Genomic DNA, 8,780 nt, shown 5'->3' on the forward strand with positions numbered 1-8,780 from the left:
TTTGTGACATGGACGTGAGGTAAAGATCACAATTTGTGACTCTGACCAGGTAATAAAAATGTATATACTCTTTACACTGAATTTTACTACGAACTTGAATGAGGTGATGATCAATGTAATCTATCCTTCAAGCTTGTGATGAGTTTAGAGCAGATGAAATTCAGGAGTCCTGTATAACCAAAAATATTCTATGATTGTGTGATTTTATTTTGCTTACTTTGCAAAGGCATCAAATGAGGCTTGTTGTGTTTTACCTGTTAACTCATATGACAGTTTAATTAATAACCATGGAAACTTCTAATTGTTTTTGAATTGAATCACATCGACTCAAATTGATTCAAATCTAGGATAGGATAGGATAGGATAGGATAGGATAGGATAGGATAGGATAGGATAGGATAGGATAGGATAGGATAATAGAACAGAACAGAACAGAACAGAACAGAACAGAATAGAATAGAATAGAACAGAACAAAATAGTTATAAGGGACCTACAAAGATCATCAAGTCCAACTGACTGGCCACTTCAGGGCTAATCAAAAGTTAAAGCTTTTTTTTTTGAGGGCATTTTCTAAATGACTTTTGAACACTAAGAGGCATGGGGCATGGGGCATCAGTCACCGCTCTAGCACATGAGAAGCATCAATCACCTCTCTAGGAAGCCTGTTCCACTGTTTGACCATCCTCACAGCAAGGAAATTATAATCAGTGCTAGTGAAAAAAATTTCACTCAGGTGATCAGTGAACTATGGATCCTAAGACTAAGACTAGCTGTTATGCTCATGTCTCTAATCTCTCTGCCTAATACACCGAGAACTCCTGAATCAATTCCTGTTTATAGCTGCCTATAAACATGAATGTATGATTCAAAATAACCTTATTATAACATTTATCTGAATAGAAATTCTGTCATGTTATTTCATATATTCCTATAAATTAAACTGTTAAGTCAAAAACATACATTTCATAATTATAGGCTTACAAAGTAACTCTCTTGCTCTAGAGTTCAATCTCCTAATAGAAGCAATAATATTGTACATTTATTTTCATAAGAGTTCTAGTTTGCATTTCCGTGCCTCCCATTTCCAGGCCTCGGATCTCATTCATCTTCAGCTAAATTTTTCTGTCTCAGAGCATATGGTTTTTGGTGGAAGCCTTAGATATGTTCATCTCAGGATCACAAAAAAACTGAGGTTGGAATGGAACCTAATGAGATCATCTAATTCAGTCCTACTCCTGCAGTGGTTTGCTCAGTGCCATGTCCTCTTGGGTTTTTATTGACAACCTATTTGAGTAAGCTGTTCCAGTGTTTGACTACCCTCACTGTAAAAAAGTTTTTTTTTGTTTTTTTTTTTTTTCTTCCCCCCTCAGGTTTAAATGGAATTTCCAGTATTTCAGTTTGTGATGACTGCCTCTCATCCTTTCCCTCAATACCACAGGATGGAATCTGTCTCCATGTTCTCTGCATGTCCCCATCAGGCATTTGTATATACTGATAAGATCTTTCCCAAGCATTATCTGCATTATCTTCTCAGGCCACACTGGGCAGACCTGAACAGGGCACAGCACTATAGGTAGTAGAGCAGAGGGGAAATATCACCTCCCTTGACCTGCTGGCAACGCTCTGCCTACTACAGCCCAGGATGTTGTTGGCCACCTTTGCCACAAGGGCACACTGTTGGCTCATATTCAACTTGATGTCCACCAGGACCACCCAGTCTTTCTTTGCAAGGCTGTTTTCCTTGCTTAAATTCATGAGGTTCCATCTGACCCATTTCTCCAGCCTGTTGAGGTCCCTCTAAATGGCAGCACAACCAGCTGGTGCATGAGCCACTCCTCTCAGATTTCCATCATATGCAAACTTGTTGTCAGTGTACTCTGACTTATCACTCAGATTAATGAAGATATTTCAGTCCACGTGCCCTTACTCTCACACTCTCTGCTCAGAAAGAATGGAGAAAACAAATGAATAGGATAAGGACTGAGTCTCTGTCACTCTGTTCATGCAGTGACCTTTATAGCCTTATCTCATGAAACAATCACTATTCAAACACTGCAGGATGCCCATAAATATTGTGTGCCTTCTCTTTCTATGAGCTCCTTGTATTCAATCTTTTGTCCCAATCTTCTTTTTTTTTTTTTTTTTTTTAACTTTTATGTTAACTATTGGACTTCTATTATGGTGCTAATTAATATTGAACTTTTTTGTACTTCAGTTTGTAATGTGATAAGTACTGAAGCACTTCTATAATATTACTTCTTTCCACTGTTCTGTTCTTGGTATTTATGTTAGTATTATACTCAACTGAAATGCCTTGTTATTCCTAATCAGAAAATCCAGTATTAGTCTTACTGTTACAAAAAATATTTATGAAAGATATATGCATTCTTGAATGTTTAATAAAAGTTGATTTTCCTCTTTCCCCACCCCCTTGAAAATATCTAATTTTTTATGCCTGGCTGTTTATTTTCATTAAATTTGGGGAAAATAAATTCTCTGATGTCCTTGACGCTAGTCAGGTGCAGCTCCCTTGGTGGCATATGGAGAAAAATGGACACTTCCAGGATGCAAAACATTTCATTATCTATTGCTTATCCAAAATAAATTATGTTTGTTGTACTTCATTTTCTCTAAATAAAGCCCAGAGCAACTAACTCAGCTGTAGACTTCTATAGTGAAGATGTCTAAAAGGAGATTAAATAAATCACATCCACTGAAAAAGCAAAATGGTCACACACACAGAAAACATGATTATCTAAACTTCACTTCTCTTGTAAATTGCATTAAGTATTTGGCATTTATAATGGGTCTGTATGTATGGCATTGCTAAATTTCTTATCATTCTTAAAATTTTCTTGCCAACTCCATCTCATCAGCCAAAGGGTACTTGTTTTCATTTTTAAAAATATGTAGAGTTCCTCTGTGTCACCTGACACCTGTCTTTCAACCAGTTTTTGGATCCTGACTTTGACTTCCTCAGCCTCCAGCGCTGACTTTTACCTTTTCACCTCTTCAGTTTTGTTGAAGGAAGGTAGCTAGTAAACATTTGCAGAGTTATCTCTGGATCTTCTGTGTAATCTCTTCTTTTCTCTGATGCCTGCAAAATGTTTCATGGCAGGGAAGTAGCTTTAGTCTACAGATATTGCCTTACAAATGGGTTAAAAATATTTTGTATTTATTAATTCCATTTATTCTCCATATTTATCTGTATCCTTTTTTTTTTTTTTTTTTTTTTTTTTCTTATCTGATAGATAGTATACTTCCTCTAGGAGGAAAATAATTCATTTGTTCTCATTTGTACAGAAATTTCTAAAATGGTTTCTCTGCCCAGAACAGAGTCCCAGAAACCATCACAGTATGAACACTAATAAGCTATATAAAGCAAATCTCTGACAGGCTGCCCTGAGAGGTTGTGGAGTCCCTTTCCTTGGAGATCTTCAAAAACCATCTAGATGTGGTCCAGGACAAACTACTTTGGGTATCCCTGCTTTACCCTGCTTGTGTGTTGGAACAGATGTACCTGGAGGTCCTTTCCAACCTTAATCTTTCTGTGATGCTGTGATTCTGTGTCTTTAGATGTCCAGATAATGCATATCTAGCACAAAATAGGTTCCTGGAGTCTCAATAGTCAACACAGAGACCTTTCTCCTTTCCTATATTAGACACCTACCATAATTAAATTACCTTCTGAAAGCACTGTTCTGTTGGCTCGGTCTAGATGTTGCTTAGGTCACCAATTGTATACTTTGCAGGAGTATTGCAAAATATCTTAGTAATTTTCCTGAAACAATATATTGTGGCACACCTATGGACTGTGAGATCACTCTATTACCTGTGCTTACACATTTCTCTCTATGTAATACCTAATAGGAGGTACAGTAGATGAAATCTTCAGTAGCTCTTAATTCAGAGTTTCTGCAGGCTGGGTTGTCATTTTTGGGCATTGTATGCACAAGGTACATGAACCTTATACATGCAGGGAAGAACTGAGAGTGGTTGCACAGAGTGAGGAAACCGAGGAAAGAGATGTATCTGTAGCATGTTCCCAACATCATTGTAGCTCACCTATGGAGAACTGCTATTTTCAATATCAGTATTTTATCTTCGCTAAGACCCTGGGCCCAAATTTGGAAGGAGAGCATAGAGTTGCCTTTTGAATGTACCTGATTTTGGGATCTATGTGCACTGAACTTATCATCTTAGGACATGAAGTTCACAGGTATTAGATATGTGATGGGAATGGCATCTTGGCTGCAGAACACTGGAGCCACAGCTCTGAGAGGAGGAGCTCTGGATGCTCCTGGTTTTTTGTCAACTCGTGTTTCTAGAAAAAAATAGATAAGGAACCAGTGGAGGAAAATAACCACTGCTACCATAGATTAGGATTAATCTCAGCTAAATTTATCAGTTTAAAATTTAGTTTTTAGTCTTTAAAGAGACAGGTACCTCCACTTTCATCCTAGAGACCAACCTTGGCTGACATAGAATGAAAGAAAGGTTTGAGTTGGAAGGGACCTTTAAAGATCACCTCAGTGTAATCCCCTGCCATGGGCAGGGACATCTACTAGATCAGGTTGGTCAAGGTCCCATCCAATCTGACCTTTAACACTTCCAGCGTGTACACGGTCTGTCTGGGATGAAGCTAACTTTCCCCACAGAGGCCCATATAGTGCCGCACTTTAAGCTTTTAGTTAGAAGAGTGTTGATATCACACCCATGTTTTGTCTATTGCTGAGCAGTGCTAGCACAGCATCCAGACTCTCTCCAAATCCCACCAAAGACAGTAGGCTGGGGGTGGGCAAGAGGTGGGGAGGGGACATTGCCAGGGCAGCTGACCTAAACCAACCAAAAGGATATTTCTTACTGCCATGTTCATTTCTTATATTAAGATGTTAAATTCACCAATAAAAACTGGGGGAGCAGAAGGAGAAGGAGGGGTACTCTTGTTATGAAAGTATCTATGTTCTCATGCAACCACTGTGTATTGATGACCTGTTTCCTAAGATGTGTCTGAGCATCACCCTCTCCCAGGTGCCTGCACAGCCTGTTTTATTCTAAAGATGTTTCTGAAAGAGGTGCAAACAACACTGCTCATTGACTCAGCTTTGGCCCCAGTGGACCCCTTTTGGAGCCAACCCTGGAGCCTCTTGCTATGAAAACCTTGCCATGTAAGCCCAATACATAGGGACAAGGGATTTATAGCCTCTCTGGGAAACTCATTCCAGGTCCTTGCCATGTTCATAGCAAGGAATTTCTTCCAAATATCCAATTTAAATCTGCTCTTCTTTAGTTTAAAGCTGTTACCCCCTGTCCTATCACTACACACCCTGGTAAAGACTCCTTCCCCATCTTTCTTGTAGGCCCTCTTCAAGTACTGGAAGGTCACTATAAGGTCTCCTGGAGGTTCTCCTCTGCAGGCCCACCACCCCCAGCTCCCTCAGCCTGGCTTCAGAGCAGAGGGGCTCCAGCCTCTGTTCATCCTCAGGGCCTCCTCTGGGCCTGCTCCAGCAGCTCCATGTCCTCCTGGTGCTGGGCCCAGAGCTGAGTGCAGGGCTGCAGGGGAGGGTCTCACGAGAGCGGAGCAGAGGAGCAGAATCCCCTCCCTTGCCCTGATGGCCACACTGCTTTTGGCACAGCCCAGGATAAGGTTGGCCTTCTGGGCTGTAAGCATGCACTGCAGGATCATGTTGAGTTTTTCATCAGACAATGTCCCTGTGACCTTCTCCATAGGGCTGCTCTCTATCCACTTGTTGCCTAGTCTGTAACCACATTTGGCATTGTCCTCACCCAGGTGCAGGACTTTGCACTTGGCCTTGTGAACTTCATGAGGTTCACATGTGTCCACCTCTCAGGGCTGTCAAGGTCGCTCTGAATCCCTTCCCTCTGAAGCATCAGCTGCACCATCCAGCTTGGTGTCAACTGCAAACTTGCTGAGGGTGCCCTCAATCTCACTGTGCCTATCACCAATGTTAATACTAAACATTCCTACTCCCTGATTAAAGCAGACACATAGATGGTAAAACATCTGAGAGAGAAATTTCACTTGCCTGGTCATACAACCACTTCTGTTCATCAGTCCAGCATCATGAATGGTTGGAGTTGTCTCATTTTTTTGCATGACACAAAGAGAAAGCCCAAATGCTCATCTGGAGTTTCATGCCTGTTGCACTGATGGAAAACTCAATAAATGCAGTGCTTTTTAAGGGCAAGGAGGCTTTCTGGCAGTTTTCCCACTAGTATTTTAGACACAATCAGCCCTATTCTTTTCTCATGCTCAATATGACTAAAAAGACCTCAATTATTCAAGGATATAATTTTTTTTTTAATTACCCTGAACAAAAGTGTGTTCTTTTCTATGTATCATCTACATTTATCTCAAGAAGGCAATTACTTAGTGATCAGCATAACCTCAGATCACATGCCTGATACATATTTTGAGTCCATGATCGAGATTACAAGGTATATTAATACTCCTGAAAGAAATATGATGCCTCAGTTTTCATTTTTGCCTTGCTTCCCAAGGCCTCAGTGTTAATGATAAACTGGTGGCAATAGTGTGCCATTAAGCACAAACTTTGAGAAACCGCAGCCTGAAGGGTCCACTATGTATCTCTAGGAATAGGTTGGTTGCACAGTCAATCACCAAGACACAGTGATTCCATCCTAGAGAAGATACTGGTTCTTTTATAAGCCATTATCTCTTTCTTCCTTCTTCATCATCCCTAACTTACGCATGGAGAGCACAAAACACAGGCTCTTCTGTAGTTCTTCCCAGAGTAATAAAGTCAATAACTCTAAATTAGCATAATTTAGAAAGTTAAACAACTCCTTTATTTAGTAACTTTAGAGCTCTGCCATAGCAAATGCATTTGGCAGCAGTTATTTGGAAGCATGTTTCAGGGATGTAATCTATTAGGCATTTACACAGAAAAATGCAACTGAAAATGAAATCAAATTTCCATGGTTTATCTGAAAGAAGATTTTCCATATCACTGCTGACATGTGGCTTTACCAAAGTCTTATAAATATTTGTTATCTTTCACTGAACATAGTATACTTTAAGGAAACAGTAGGTTCAAAGGATTGTTCCAAAATTCAGTGTCTTCCAGGAATGTTGCATGGTTGGACTGTTTTTTTTTTGTTTGTTTTTTTTTAGGTTCAGTCTACTCTTTAGCTTTATCAAATCCTGAGGTAGTCTAAAGGAAGTGTCTGTACCCGAAATAGAAAGATCATAGAATCTTAGAATCACAGAATCACACAATATCCTGATTTGGAAAGGACCCACAAGAGTCATCAAGTCCAACTCTTGGGTCTGCATAGGGCCACTCAGAAAATCAGACCCTATGTCTGAGAGCATTGTCCAAACTCCTGAACTCCAGAAGGCTCAGTGCTGTGGCCACTGCCCTGAGGAGCCTGTCCCAGTGTCCGACCACAGTCTGGGTGAAGAACATTTTCTTAACATCCAGCCTGACCTAGCCCTGTCGCAGCTTCACATCACCAGATCTTGTGTATCATTTAAGACTAGTAATGTACTAGCCTAGTAAAGAACATAGATTTGGACTTAAAAATAATTCTATCAAAGAACCTGAGTGGAAGAAATATTTATTGCAAAACTCTGTATTTTTCTTTCTCTATATCCCTGCATAAGTTTGTTTATATCTCCATGGCTCTGAATTAAGAAGATATACAAGTGGTCAAGGAGAGTTTTGTGATCACAGTGCTGGTGTTTTTTGCTTCTGCATCTGTGGTTCCCTAGACACTGCAATGCTAGATCAAATTTTCAGGTCTTTTGTGCTGATTCGAGACAACTTCATTGGAAATTCAGTCATTATCTCTTTGGCTGTGGTGGTAAACATGTTAACACATGAAGGGATTGAGACTGAGACTGTCTCAAAGCCAAAGCCAGAGTCTTCATTCAAGCCTGAATCACAACATCCTATGTGCAGTGTCTGTGCATTTATGACTCCTGGCCTTTCACAGCAAGGGAGAAGCCCCCAAATCTTTTTTACCTGCCTCCCAGAAAAAGGCTCTGTCTTAATACCATGAACAGGCACGAACTTACCACAGTCATAAACCTTGGTAATCATTTCTATCAATAATGTGCTTCCAGTTTTATTAAGAAAACTCAAAATCCTTGGGAATAATTTCTTTTAATTCTATGGGTTAAAAATATAGTACTATCAAGTACCTGGGCATGATTCCAAACAGCTTCTGAAGTAACATTTTGTCCATCAGCACACTAACTCCTATGCACATAAAGGTAATAGAAGCTGAACTTTTTTTTTTTTTTTTTTCCCATATTTTATTGTAATAGATATACACAATACTGGAAACTTTACATATCTACCTGCACATCTGACGAACTGCCATGCCAAAATTAAGTCAAATGTGATGACAGCCTAAGAAAGAAATATAGACAATGTTACTGAGCTGTGCATTGTGTTTCTTTTTAAGAATTATTTGCACTCAACATTACAACTGTGGTCAACTTGTGTATTAGTGGCTTGTATAGCTACACTGCCTTTGAATTCACTTAAACACAAAGTTTATTAAGGAAGATGACCAGTGCTGAAGAAAATATTACAAAAACTATTAGACTGCATTCACCAAGGCATTTATGTACAAGAAATGGATTTAATTGAAGGATGTGCACAAGCATCTACATTTGAGCAGTGCTCCTTTCATAGACTTTGAAAATTAAGGGGTATCTTTGGGATAAGACTCATTTCATCTCAAAGTTAACATCTAAACAAAATCATATTGAATACTTACATCTCTC

The sequence above is a fragment of the Anas platyrhynchos genome, chromosome 3, assembly GCF_047663525.1.
Source record: "Anas platyrhynchos isolate ZD024472 breed Pekin duck chromosome 3, IASCAAS_PekinDuck_T2T, whole genome shotgun sequence".
NCBI classification, from domain to species: Eukaryota; Metazoa; Chordata; class Aves; order Anseriformes; family Anatidae; genus Anas; species Anas platyrhynchos.